Raw genomic sequence first — 9808 nt, forward strand, 5'->3', positions numbered from 1 at the left:
ATTCCATCCTAAAACAAAAGGATATACCTTCTTCTCACCACCTAATGATACCTTCTCCAAAATTGACCATATAATCAGTCATAAAACAGGCCTCAACAGATACAGAAAGATAGAAATAATCCCATGCATCCTATCAGATCACCACAGACTAAGACTGGTCTTCAATAACAACAATAAGGAGAGAAAGCCCAAATGTACATGGAAGTTGAACAATGCTTTACTCAATGATAACTTGGTCAAGGAAGAAATAAAGAAAGAAATTAAAGACTTCTAAGAATTTAATCAAAATGAAGGTACAACATGCTCAAACTTATGGGACACAATGAAAGCTGTGCTAAGAGGAAAACTCATAGCTCTGAGTGCCTATAGAAAGAAACAGGAGAGAGCATATGTCAGCAGCTTGACAGCACACCTAAAAGCTCTAGAACAAAAAGAAGCAAATACACCCAGGAGGAGTAGAAGGCAGGAAATAGTCAAACTCAGGGCTGAAATCAACCAAGTAGAAACAAAAAGGACTATACAAAGAATCAACAGAACCAAAAGCTAGTTCTTTGAGAAAGTCAACAATATAGATAAACTCTTAGCCAGACTAACCAGAGTGCACAGAGAGTTTGTCCAAATTAACAAAATCAGAAATGAAAAGGGAGACATAACAACAGAGTCTGAGGAAATTAAAAAAATCATCAGATCCTACTACAAAAGCCTATATTCAACAAAACTGGAAAATCTGGAGGAAATGGACAATTTTCTAGACAAATACCAAGTACCAAAGTTAAATCAGGAACAGATAAGCCATCTAGACAACCCCATAACTCCTAAAGAAATAGAAGCAGTTATTAAAAGTCTCCCAATCAGAAAGAGCCCAGGACCAGATGGGTTTAGTGCAGAATTCTATCAGCCCTTCACAGAAGACCTCATACCAATACTGTCCAAACTATTCCACAAAATAGAAACAGACAGAGCACTACTGAATTCCTTCTATGAAGCCACAGATACTCTTATACCTAAACCACACAAAGACCCAACAAAGAAAGAGAACTTCAGATCAATTTCCTTTATGAATATCGATGCAAAAATACTCAATAAAATTCTTGCAAATCAAATCCAAGAACACATCAAACAATCATCCATCATGATCAAGTAGGCTTCATCCCAGGTATGCAGGGATGGTTCAATAAACAGAAAACCATCAACATAATCCACCATATAAACAAACTCAAAGATAAAAAGCACATGATCATTTCATTAGATGCTGAGAAAGCATTTGACAAAATTCAACACCCCTTCATGATAAAAGTCCTGGAAAGAACAGGAATTCAAGGCCTATACCTAAACATAGTAAAAGCCATATACAGCAAACCAGTAGCTAACGTTAAACTAAATGGAGAGAGACTTGAAGCAATCCCACTAAAATCAGGGACTAGACAAGGCTGCCCACTCTCTCCCTACTTATTCAATATAGTTCTTGAAGTCCTAGCCAGAGCAATTAGACAACAAAACGAGGTCAAAGGGATACAGATTGGAAAAGAAGAAGTCAAAATATCACTATTTGCAGATGATATGATAATATACTTAAGTGACCCCAAAAGTTCCACCAGAGAACTACTAAACCTGATAAACAACTTCAGCAAAGTGGCTGGGTATAAAATTAACTCAAACAAATCAGCAGCCTTCCTCTACTCAAAGGATAAACAGGCTGAGAAAGAAATCAGGGAAATGACACCCTTCATAATAGTTCTAAATCATATGAAATACCTTGGTGTGACTTTAACCAAGCAAGTGAAAGATCTGTATGATAAGAACTTCAAGTCTCTGAAGAAAGAAATTGAAGATCTCAGAAGATGGAAAGACCTCTCATGCTCATGGATTGGCAGGATTAATATAGTAAAAATGGCCATTTTGCCAAAAGCAATCTACAGATTCAATGCAATCCCCATCAAAATTCCTACTCAATTCTTTATAGAGATAGAAAGAGCAATTTGCAAATACATTTGGAATAACAAAAAACCCAGGATAGTGAAAACTATACTCAACAATAAAAGAACTTCTGGGGAAATCACCATCCCTGATATCAAGCAGTATTACAGAGCAACAATCATAAAAATTGTATGGTATTGGTACAGAGACAGGCAGGTAGATCAGTGGAACAGAATTTAAGACCCAGAAATGAACCTACACACCTATGGTCACTTGATTTTTGACAAAGGAGCCAAAACCATCCAATGGAAAAAAAGATAGCATTTTCAGCAAATGGTGCTGGTTCAACTGGAGGTCAGCATGTAGAAGAATGCAAATCGATCCATTCTTACCGACCTGTACAAAATTTAAGTCCAAGTAGATCAAGGACCTCCATATCAAACCAGATACACTCAAACAAATAGAAGAAAAAGTGAGGAAGAGTCTCGAACACATGGGCATAGGGAAAATTTCCTGAACAGAACACCAATGGTTTATGCTCTAAGATTCCATAGACAAATGGGACCTCATAAAACTGCATAGCTTCTGTTAGGCAAAGGACACTGTCATCAGGACAAAATGGCAAACAACAGATTGGGAAAAGACCTTTACCAACCCTAAATCTGATAGAGGGCTAATATCCAAAATATACAAAGAACTCACGAAGTTAGACCCCAGAGAGCCAAATAACCCTCTTAAAAAATGGGGTGCAGAGCTAAACAAAGAATTCTCAGCTGAGGAATATCGAATGGCCAAAAAGCACCTAAAAAAATGTTTAAAATCCTTAGTCATCAGCGAAATATGCAAATCAAAACAACCCTGAGATTCTACCTCACATCAGTCAGAATGGCTAAGATCAAAAACCCAGGAGACTGCAGATGCTGGTGAGGACGTGGAGAAAGAGGAACACTCCTCCATTGTTGGTGGGATTGCAGACTGGTGCAACCTCTCTGGAAATCAGTCTGGAGGTTCCTTAGAAAATTGAACATTGCACTACCTGAGGACCCAGCTATACCTCTCCTGGGCATATACCCAAAAGATGCTCCAACAAATAACAAAGACACATACTCCACTATGTTCATAGCAGCCTTATTTATAATAGCCAGAAGCTGGAAAGAACCCAGATGCCCTTCAACAGAGGAATGGATACAGAAAATGTGGTACATCTACACAATGGAATACTACCAGCTATCAAAAACAATGACTTCCATAAGGGAAATGCAAATCAAAGCAACCCTGAGATTTCACCTCACACCAGTGAGAATGGCTAAGATCAAAAACTCAGGTGACAGCAAATGCTGGGAAGGATGTGGAGAAAGAGGAACACTCCTCCATTGTTGGTGGGATTGCAGACTGGTGCAACCTCTCTGGAAATCAGTCTGGAGGTTCCTCAGAAAATTGGACATTGAACTGCCTGAGGATCCAGCTATACCTCTCTTGGGCATATACCCAAAAGATGCCCCAACATATAAAAAAGACACGTGCTCCACTATGTTCATCGCAGCCTTATTTATAATAGCCAGAAGCTGGAAAGAACCCAGATGCCCTTCAACAGAGGAATGAATACAGGAAATGTGGTACATCTACACAATGGAATATTACTCAGCTATCAAAAACAATGACTTTATGAAATTCATAGGCAAATAGATGGATCTGGAAAATATCATCCTGAGTGAGGTAACCCAATCACAGAAGAACACACATGGTATGCACTCATTGATAAGTGGCTATTAGCCCAAATGCTTGAATTGCCCAAGATGCACAGAACACATGAAACTCAAGACGGATGATCAAAATGTGAATGCTTCACTCCTTCTTTAAAAGGGGAACAAGAATACCCTTGGCAGGGAATAGAGAGGCAAAGATTAAAACAGAGGCAGAAGGAACACCCATTCAGAGACCTGTCCCACATGTGGCCCATACATGTACAGCCACCCAATTAGAGAAGATGGATGAAGCAAAGAAGTGCAGGCCAACAGGAACTGGATGTAGATCTCTCCTGAGAGACACAGCCAGAATACAGCAAATACATAGGCGAATGCCAGCAGCAAACCACTGAACTGAGAACGGGACCCCCGTTGAAGGAATCAGAGAAAGGACTGAAAGAGCTTGAAGGGGTTCGAGACCCCATACAAACAACAATGCCAAGCAACCAGAGCTTCCAGGGACTAAGCCACTACCTAAAGACTATACATGGACTGACCCTGGACTCTGACCTCATAGGTAGCAATGAATATCCTAGTAAGAGCACCAGTGGAAGGGGAAGCCATTGGTCCTGCTAAGACTGAACCCCCCGTGAACGTGATTGTTGGGGGGAGGGCGGCAATGGAGGGAGTATGGGGGAGGGGAACACCCATAAAGAAGGGAGGAGGATTGATTAGGTGGATGTTTGCCCGGAAACTGGGAAAGGGAATAACATTCAAATTGTAAATAAGAAATACTCGTTAATAAAAAAAAAAGAAAGAAAGAAATCATATTTAAAAAAACAAAACAACAACAACAAAAAAACAATGACTTCATCAAATTCATAGGCAAATGGATGGAAATAGAAAATATCATCCTGAGTGAGGTAACCCAATCACAGAAAAACACACATGGTATGCACTCATTGATAAGTGGATATTAGCCCAAATGCTCGAATTACCCAAGATGCAATGCATGGACCACATGAAACTCAAGAAGGATGACCAAAGTGTGGATGCTTCACTCCTTCTTTGTTTTTTTTTTTGTTTTGTTTTTTTTTTTTTTTGTTTTTTTTTTTTTTTTTTTTTTTCCGGGGCTGGGGACCGAACCCAGGACCTTGCACTTCCTAGGCAAGCGCTCTACCAGTGAGCCAAATCCCCAACCCCACTTCACTCCTTCTTTAAAAGGGGAACAAATATATCCATAGAAGGGGATAGGGAGGCAATGTTTAGAGCAGAGGCTAAAAGGTACAGCAATTCAGAGCCTGCCCCACATGTGGCCCCTGTATATGCAGCCACTAAAACTAGATAAGATGGATAAAGCTAAGAAGTGCTTGCTGACAGGAACCAGATATAGATCTCTCCTGAGAGACACAGCCAGAACATGTCAAACACAGAGGCGAATGCTAGCTGCAAACCACTGAACCGAGAACAGGACCTCTGTTGGAGGAATTAGACAAAGGACTTAAAGAGCTGAAGGGACTTGAGACCCCATATGAACAACAATGCCAATCAACCAGAGCTTCCAGGGACTAAGCCACTCCCCAAAGACTGTACATGGACTGACCCTGGGCGCCAACTACATATGTAGCAGTGAATAGCCTTGTTGGGGCACCAGTGGAAGGGGAAGCCATTGGTCCTGCCAAGGTTGGACCCCCAGTGTAGGGGATTGTTAGGTCGGGGATAATGGGGGGTGGATAGGAAGGGGAACACCCATATAGAAGGGAGGAGCTAGGGGGATGATAGATAGGAAACCGAGAAAGGGAATAACATTTGAAATGTAAATAAGAAATACCCAATTTAATAAAAACGGAAAAAATAAAATAAAAAAAAATAAAGTAAAAAAAATGAGAAAAAACAAAGCAAGTCCATAAATGCTGTCAGCTTACCTTAAATGGGCATGGCCTGACTCCTCTTTCTTCTAAGACAATAGATACTCACTCCTAAGTACAAGTAGAATTCACTTCCAGGAGAAGAATCTAAATTCAGAACATGACTGCTCTGGCAAGAGATCAAATCCAAAGCTCTTCTAGGTCTGTGTGACTTAGCTGGAATACAGACATTCCTTTAGTCCCAGGAGTCAGAGGCAAACAGGTCTGAGTTCAAGGTCAGCCTGGTATACAGCAAGGTCCAGATAAAGAAAGGCTTACATCCAGATGTGGGGGGTGTACGCCTTTAATCCCAGCACTCAGGAGACAGAGGCATGCAGATCTCTGAGTGCAAGTCAGTTCTGTTTGGTGGGTTCATTTGTGCCAGTGAGGCAGGCACTGGAGTTGAGCTCATGGAATTTGGAGGCAGTTTTATTGGGACAGTTAAGAGTGAGGCAGGTTGCAGAGCAGAACAAGCTAGACACAGGTGAAGACAGAACAAATCAGAGAATGAGAAGGAGCCGGAAGATTAGAACATATTGCCAAAATTAGTATGAGGCCAAGAAGAGCAATTCAGGAGAAGCAGAGAGAAGCCAGATTGAATCCGTCAGCCTAGAAAACATTCTAGGCCTAGACGAGGCTGTACAGAGGCTAGAAGCTGCCAAGACTAGCCCTAAGTTATCGGGTGGAGGCTGTAAGTCTCAGAGACAAGAGACAACAGTTACTTTAGGAGAATAAAAGTTACTTTTACAACTTTCATTTTCTCCTCCAGAAAGCAGAGGCTACAAGACAGCTTTCTAGTTTTGCTATGAAGGAACTTAAATACTCAGAAAACATGAGACTAACTGTTAGCGTGTTAGCATTTCTTCTAGGCTTTGCCCAACAATTACCTAGCAACAGCCATGTAGGCTAGAAAAGGGGCTGTTTGGCCTCTTTTTCACCCTTTTCTTTCTCTCTTACCCCTTTCCCCTCTCTCCCTCTTCCCCTCCCCCTTCTCCTGGCCACTTCTTCCTCTCTCTTTCCCTCTCTCCCTCCTTCCCTCTATCCTCTGTCCCTTCTTTCTCTGCCTCTACTCCTTTCTCAACTCCCCCTTCCCATGCCTTTTACCTCAGGGCGGAGGGATGTCTCAGCATAGGCCGCTAAGGCACCCCCTCCCACCACACTGTACCATGCTCTACGAAACATTACTAGTTGGTCCTACTTTTACTCTGCCATTTCTGTCTTACTGCATGTGTTAGAGCTAGAATGAGGGGGCGGACTATTTGTGGAGCTGCGGAGAGCTGAAAGACCTCCTGGAAGCTTTAAAGAATATAAAAGTTGTCTGTGGATAGCTGGTGAACCTGTGGGCTATCACTGCTCACTTTGATGTAGAGTATAAAGATACAGACTCCCACCGGGCTGCAGAGTAGGAACTTCATATCTCATGGTAAAAAAGGCGGGAAAGATCCTCATCCACCAACTAGTATTAGAGCCTCCTCCCTCCGTGATGAGGGTGCAGGTCCCCTAAAGCAGACCAGGGCGGGAGCTGTGCACATGGCGGTGCAGTTGGGTGTGGGGTGTATACTCTAGGCTTTTCCACTTAAAAGCACGGCACCTCCACCATCACACCTATTAAAACAGGGGTGTGGTGTGAATATGCTTGGCCCAGGGAGTGGCACTATTAGGTGGTGTGGCCTTACTGGAGGAAGTGGCAGGCTGCATGTTGGCCTCAAAGCCTGGATGCCAGAGTGCCACAGGTTGGCCGCTCAGGAGGACAGGATGCAATCCAAGGATCCTTAACTAGGACTCTGGCCTGGGTGGAACAGCCAAAGTGCTACCGGGAAGCCTGGACAGATCATCTCTCCTGCTACCAACCATCGCAGCCAGAGCCGCAGCGGAAGCGGGAGCCGGAGCGGGAGCGGGAGCCGGAGCCGGAGCCGGAGCCGGAGCCGGAGCCACTATGGGAGAGTGTTGGGATGTGGACTATATTGCACAGCAAATGGCAGCTTTAGGGAAGCAGATGTTTTGGCGGGAGCTGCAGCCCGGCCTGCTGGGTGGAGCCCACCAGTGAATGCTTCAAGTGAGAAAGCCCTTCCTTCCCTAGAGCTTTACAGCTCATTAAGACAGCCACCCTCGACGAGACTCAGTCTTGCACTTTATGCCATGTGGACACCTTATACACTTGAGGAGTAGGGTGGGATCTAGGACTAGATGCTCATCCCATGGCTCAGTCTGAGATGCTAGGGACAGTTTATTTGCATGGGGAAGGACTTCCGGTGTTGTTCCTATGTTACTGGTTGTCATGGCCCCCTTAGTGGGTGTTGTAGTTATGAATTCCAAGATAGGTAGAACCTGGCAGGGAGCTGGTTCCAATACCTGCTGTTCTCAATTATGAGAGTTCCTGGGGTTTTTGAACCTGCTTCAGTATTCCCAGGTTTTCTGTCTGGTGGCACTGTCTACTTGTCCCACAAGCATGTCACTGTGAGTATGTCACTGCAAGTATGTCACTTTGAGACCTTCTTTCTAGCTACATGGGAGCCAGTCTTCTTCTGTTTGACTTTAGAACAAAATGTAGAACTCTAAGCTCCTCCAGCTCCATGTCTGCATGGATGCTGCCATGCTTCCTGCCTTGATGGTAGTAGACTGAACCTCTAAACCTGTAAGCCAGCCCCGATTACATGTTCTCTGTAAGAGTTGCCTTGGTCATGATGTCTCTTCATAGCAATGGGAACCCTAACTAAGACAAAGGGCAACTGTAACTTTAATTTTTCCAAGCCTACTTTAATGATGGATCTTAAACACTTTAACCCAGCAGAGGTAGTGGAAAAGAAAGGATACGGGGGAAGTGGACCTGCTTTGGAATTGTTCTTTGGAGCAAATCCCATCTATGTTGTCAAAATAGCAGCAGTCCAGTTCACAGGTCAGCAGAGGCAGCTCGATCCACTCGCAAACACTTCATGAATGTACCATGCTCAACAACACGGGTAAGTCGAATGAATACTTGTGTGTCATTAGCAAACAGCCCTTCATCATGAGTCCTTTCACATGCTTGCTTTAGCAGAACATCCTTTCACCTGTGTCCGCTTTAGGACAACACTTCTTCACGTGTTTGCCCCAGGAGAACACCATCCAACACAACTGACTTTCCAAAGAGCCCTTGCATTTCCACTTCAGGCCATAGTTATCCACCTGATGGGACTTAGGTTTATAACTGTAAGGTGCTGTTGCTGTTAACCATCAGTGGCAACGTAATATTTTTCCATAATTACTGTCATATGACCTTATATATAGACCCTTGGGCTGGCATCTCACGTTAAACAGCTAGTGAAGGGCCTGACCGAGCAGTCTATGGAGCTTTACCCTATACGGTTAGCAAGGGATCTCAGAGCCTATCTTGCGTTAACCAAGATTGCAATTTCAAATACCCACTAAATTGTCCTATCTACTGTTTTTTGTTTTGTTTCTGTGCTGGAGAAATCAAACCCGGGGATATATGTGTATATATACATATAGATATGTGTGTGTGTGGCAAACATCCTAACAGTGCAATACCTCAGTATCTCACGCTTGCTCTCCCTTACTCCCCCTCTCCGTCTTTCTCCCTTTGATTTTTTTGAGTCATCACCTTGCCTCTCACCTGGCTTTTAGGAGGAATTTTCAATAATATTTATGTAACAATAGCTTATACATTTCTGGGAAATTTTGTTTCTATTTTTTATTTTAGCTAAACACAACTAATAATGAGTTATCACCATCGTTTTGGTTTCTTTGAGACAGGGTTTATGTAGCCCACCCTGACCTGAGCCCACCCCTGGATGCTGGGACAATAGGCATTCATCACGCCAGGCTCAACAACAAAAACTGTCACCTGATTAAATTATACCTTATAAGTTAATCACTAACAAAACCAATGCTTCAACCCATTGATTTATTTTCTAGATCCAAATAATCGAAAAATACATGTCAACTTGTTTCATTTCAAGGCTGACATTTGGCAGCCTGCCACAAATCACAAACCAATAAAACTGCCGCCCAGGCCCTCGGATCTGTCAGGATGAAGTCCTTTACATCCTCCTGAGAGGCCCGACCGGAAGGCGGAGCCTGAGGACTGAGCTCTCTCGGTGCAGCCTGCTCTCCTCCCCACCGCGGTGCTCAGTGGGCTGCTCTTCCTGCTTTCACTGCCTCCACGGCTCCCTAGCCCAGCTATTCCTCAGCTACCATTTTAAACCAGGAGTATTTAATGCTTTGTTTGTTTTTTGTTTTTAGAGACAAGGTTTCTCTGGGTAGCCATGGTTGTCCTGGAACTCACTCTGTAGAACAGGC

This window comes from Rattus rattus, chromosome 6, assembly GCF_011064425.1.
Source record: "Rattus rattus isolate New Zealand chromosome 6, Rrattus_CSIRO_v1, whole genome shotgun sequence".
NCBI classification, from domain to species: Eukaryota; Metazoa; Chordata; class Mammalia; order Rodentia; family Muridae; genus Rattus; species Rattus rattus.